At 49.9% G+C, this 4,570-nt stretch overlaps 1 protein-coding gene across 2 annotated transcripts in view; it reads left to right on the top strand.

The window, feature by feature from the left end:
• The window catches only part of LOC107732521 (transcription factor 20-like), a 25,301-nt gene that overhangs the window by 854 nt on the left and 19,877 nt on the right, over nt 1-4,570 (top strand). The window lies entirely within an intron of this gene.

Here is a 4,570-nt window from a genome sequence, read left to right as displayed (position 1 = left end):
CTCTCACACACACACACACACACACTCTCTCTCTCTCTCTCACACTCACACACAGACTCTCTCACACACACACTCACACATACAGACACAGACACACTCACTCTTTCACACACATACACACACACACACACTCACTCTCACACACACACACTCTCTCTCTCTCTCTCTCTCTCTCTCTCTCTCTCTCTCTCTCTCTCTCTCTCTCTCTCTCTCTCTCTCTCTCTCTCTCTCTCTCTCTCTCTCTCTCTCTCTCTCTCTCTCTCTCTCTCTCTCTCTCTCTCTCTCTCTCTCTCTCTCTCTCTCTCTCTCTCTCTCTCTCTCTCTCTCTCTCTCTCTCTCTCTCTCTCTCTCTCTCTCTCTCTCTCTCTCTCTCTCTCTCTCTCTCTCTCTCTCTCTCTCTCTCTCTCTCTCTCTCTCTCTCTCTCTCTCTCTCTCTCTCTCTCTCTCTCTCTCTCTCTCTCTCTCTCTCTCTCTCTCTCTCTCTCTCTCTCTCTCTCTCTCTCTCTCTCTCTCTCTCTCTCTCTCTCTCTCTCTCTCTCTCTCTCTCTCTCTCTCTCTCTCTCTCTCTCTCTCTCTCTCTCTCTCTCTCTCTCTCTCTCTCTCTCTCTCTCTCTCTCTCTCTCTCTCTCTCTCTCTCTCTCTCTCTCTCTCTCTCTCTCTCTCTCTCTCTCTCTCTCTCTCTCTCTCTCTCTCTCTCTCTCTCTCTCTCTCTCTCTCTCTCTCTCTCTCTCTCTCTCTCTCTCTCTCTCTCTCTCTCTCTCTCTCTCTCTCTCTCTCTCTCTCTCTCTCTCTCTCTCTCTCTCTCTCTCTCTCTCTCTCTCTCTCTCTCTCTCTCTCTCTCTCTCTCTCTCTCTCTCTCTCTCTCTCTCTCTCTCTCTCTCTCTCTCTCTCTCTCTCTCTCTCTCTCTCTCTCTCTCTCTCTCTCTCTCTCTCTCTCTCTCTCTCTCTCTCTCTCTCTCTCTCTCTCTCTCTCTCTCTCTCTCTCTCTCTCTCTCTCTCTCTCTCTCTCTCTCTCTCTCTCTCTCTCTCTCTCTCTCTCTCTCTCTCTCTCTCTCTCTCTCTCTCTCTCTCTCTCTCTCTCTCTCTCTCTCTCTCTCTCTCTCTCTCTCTCTCTCTCTCTCTCTCTCTCTCTCTCTCTCTCTCTCTCTCTCTCTCTCTCTCTCTCTCTCTCTCTCTCTCTCTCTCTCTCTCTCTCTCTCTCTCTCTCTCTCTCTCTCTCTCTCTCTCTCTCTCTCTCTCTCTCTCTCTCTCTCTCTCTCTCTCTCTCTCTCTCTCTCTCTCTCTCTCTCTCTCTCTCTCTCTCTCTCTCTCTCTCTCTCTCTCTCTCTCTCTCTCTCTCTCTCTCTCTCTCTCTCTCTCTCTCTCTCTCTCTCTCTCTCTCTCTCTCTCTCTCTCTCTCTCTCTCTCTCTCTCTCTCTCTCTCTCTCTCTCTCTCTCTCTCTCTCTCTCTCTCTCTCTCTCTCTCTCTCTCTCTCTCTCTCTCTCTCTCTCTCTCTCTCTCTCTCTCTCTCTCTCTCTCTCTCTCTCTCTCTCTCTCTCTCTCTCTCTCTCTCTCTCTCTCTCTCTCTCTCTCTCTCTCTCTCTCTCTCTCTCTCTCTCTCTCTCTCTCTCTCTCTCTCTCTCTCTCTCTCTCTCTCTCTCTCTCTCTCTCTCTCTCTCTCTCTCTCTCTCTCTCTCTCTCTCTCTCTCTCTCTCTCTCTCTCTCTCTCTCTCTCTCTCTCTCTCTCTCTCTCTCTCTCTCTCTCTCTCTCTCTCTCTCTCTCTCTCTCTCTCTCTCTCTCTCTCTCTCTCTCTCTCTCTCTCTCTCTCTCTCTCTCTCTCTCTCTCTCTCTCTCTCTCTCTCTCTCTCTCTCTCTCTCTCTCTCTCTCTCTCTCTCTCTCTCTCTCTCTCTCTCTCTCTCTCTCTCTCTCTCTCTCTCTCTCTCTCTCTCTCTCTCTCTCTCTCTCTCTCTCTCTCTCTCTCTCTCTCTCTCTCTCTCTCTCTCTCTCTCTCTCTCTCTCTCTCTCTCTCTCTCTCTCTCTCTCTCTCTCTCTCTCTCTCTCTCTCTCTCTCTCTCTCTCTCTCTCTCTCTCTCTCTCTCTCTCTCTCTCTCTCTCTCTCTCTCTCTCTCTCTCTCTCTCTCTCTCTCTCTCTCTCTCTCTCTCTCTCTCTCTCTCTCTCTCTCTCTCTCTCTCTCTCTCTCTCTCTCTCTCTCTCTCTCTCTCTCTCTCTCTCTCTCTCTCTCTCTCTCTCTCTCTCTCTCTCTCTCTCTCTCTCTCTCTCTCTCTCTCTCTCTCTCTCTCTCTCTCTCTCTCTCTCTCTCTCTCTCTCTCTCTCTCTCTCTCTCTCTCTCTCTCTCTCTCTCTCTCTCTCTCTCTCTCTCTCTCTCTCTCTCTCTCTCTCTCTCTCTCTCTCTCTCTCTCTCTCTCTCTCTCTCTCTCTCTCTCTCTCTCTCTCTCTCTCTCTCTCTCTCTCTCTCTCTCTCTCTCTCTCTCTCTCTCTCTCTCTCTCTCTCTCTCTCTCTCTCTCTCTCTCTCTCTCTCTCTCTCTCTCTCTCTCTCTCTCTCTCTCTCTCTCTCTCTCTCTCTCTCTCTCTCTCTCTCTCTCTCTCTCTCTCTCTCTCTCTCTCTCTCTCTCTCTCTCTCTCTCTCTCTCTCTCTCTCTCTCTCTCTCTCTCTCTCTCTCTCTCTCTCTCTCTCTCTCTCTCTCTCTCTCTCTCTCTCTCTCTCTCTCTCTCTCTCTCTCTCTCTCTCTCTCTCTCTCTCTCTCTCTCTCTCTCTCTCTCTCTCTCTCTCTCTCTCTCTCTCTCTCTCTCTCTCTCTCTCTCTCTCTCTCTCTCTCTCTCTCTCTCTCTCTCTCTCTCTCTCTCTCTCTCTCTCTCTCTCTCTCTCTCTCTCTCTCTCTCTCTCTCTCTCTCTCTCTCTCTCTCTCTCTCTCTCTCTCTCTCTCTCTCTCTCTCTCTCTCTCTCTCTCTCTCTCTCTCTCTCTCTCTCTCTCTCTCTCTCTCTCTCTCTCTCTCTCTCTCTCTCTCTCTCTCTCTCTCTCTCTCTCTCTCTCTCTCTCTCTCTCTCTCTCTCTCTCTCTCTCTCTCTCTCTCTCTCTCTCTCTCTCTCTCTCTCTCTCTCTCTCTCTCTCTCTCTCTCTCTCTCTCTCTCTCTCTCTCTCTCTCTCTCTCTCTCTCTCTCTCTCTCTCTCTCTCTCTCTCTCTCTCTCTCTCTCTCTCTCTCTCTCTCTCTCTCTCTCTCTCTCTCTCTCTCTCTCTCTCTCTCTCTCTCTCTCTCTCTCTCTCTCTCTCTCTCTCTCTCTCTCTCTCTCTCTCTCTCTCTCTCTCTCTCTCTCTCTCTCTCTCTCTCTCTCTCTCTCTCTCTCTCTCTCTCTCTCTCTCTCTCTCTCTCTCTCTCTCTCTCTCTCTCTCTCTCTCTCTCTCTCTCTCTCTCTCTCTCTCTCTCTCTCTCTCTCTCTCTCTCTCTCTCTCTCTCTCTCTCTCTCTCTCTCTCTCTCTCTCTCTCTCTCTCTCTCTCTCTCTCTCTCTCTCTCTCTCTCTCTCTCTCTCTCTCTCTCTCTCTCTCTCTCTCTCTCTCTCTCTCTCTCTCTCTCTCTCTCTCTCTCTCTCTCTCTCTCTCTCTCTCTCTCTCTCTCTCTCTCTCTCTCTCTCTCTCTCTCTCTCTCTCTCTCTCTCTCTCTCTCTCTCTCTCTCTCTCTCTCTCTCTCTCTCTCTCTCTCTCTCTCTCTCTCTCTCTCTCTCTCTCTCTCTCTCTCTCTCTCTCTCTCTCTCTCTCTCTCTCTCTCTCTCTCTCTCTCTCTCTCTCTCTCTCTCTCTCTCTCTCTCTCTCTCTCTCTCTCTCTCTCTCTCTCTCTCTCTCTCTCTCTCTCTCTCTCTCTCTCTCTCTCTCTCTCTCTCTCTCTCTCTCTCTCTCTCTCTCTCTCTCTCTCTCTCTCTCTCTCTCTCTCTCTCTCTCTCTCTCTCTCTCTCTCTCTCTCTCTCTCTCTCTCTCTCTCTCTCTCTCTCTCTCTCTCTCTCTCTCTCTCTCTCTCTCTCTCTCTCTCTCTCTCTCTCTCTCTCTCTCTCTCTCTCTCTCTCTCTCTCTCTCTCTCTCTCTCTCTCTCTCTCTCTCTCTCTCTCTCTCTCTCTCTCTCTCTCTCTCTCTCTCTCTCTCTCTCTCTCTCTCTCTCTCTCTCTCTCTCTCTCTCTCTCTCTCTCTCTCTCTCTCTCTCTCTCTCTCTCTCTCTCTCTCTCTCTCTCTCTCTCTCTCTCTCTCTCTCTCTCTCTCTCTCTCTCTCTCTCTCTCTCTCTCTCTCTCTCTCTCTCTCTCTCTCTCTCTCTCTCTCTCTCTCTCTCTCTCTCTCTCTCTCTCTCTCTCTCTCTCTCTCTCTCTCTCTCTCTCTCTCTCTCTCTCTCTCTCTCTCTCTCTCTCTCTCTCTCTCTCTCTCTCTCTCTCTCTCTCTCTCTCTCTCTCTCTCTCTCTCTCTCTCTCTCTCTCTCTCTCTCTCTCTCTCTCTCTCTCTCTCTCTCACACACACACACTCACACATACAGACTCACACTCTCACACTCTCTCACACACTCACACACTCACTCACACACTCTCT

This window comes from Sinocyclocheilus rhinocerous, unplaced genomic scaffold (genome assembly GCF_001515625.1).
Source record: "Sinocyclocheilus rhinocerous isolate Xijiao unplaced genomic scaffold, SAMN03320098_v1.1 scaffold3506, whole genome shotgun sequence".
Classification (NCBI taxonomy): Eukaryota; Metazoa; Chordata; class Actinopteri; order Cypriniformes; family Cyprinidae; genus Sinocyclocheilus; species Sinocyclocheilus rhinocerous.
This window is presented reverse-complemented; position numbering and strand designations above follow the sequence as displayed.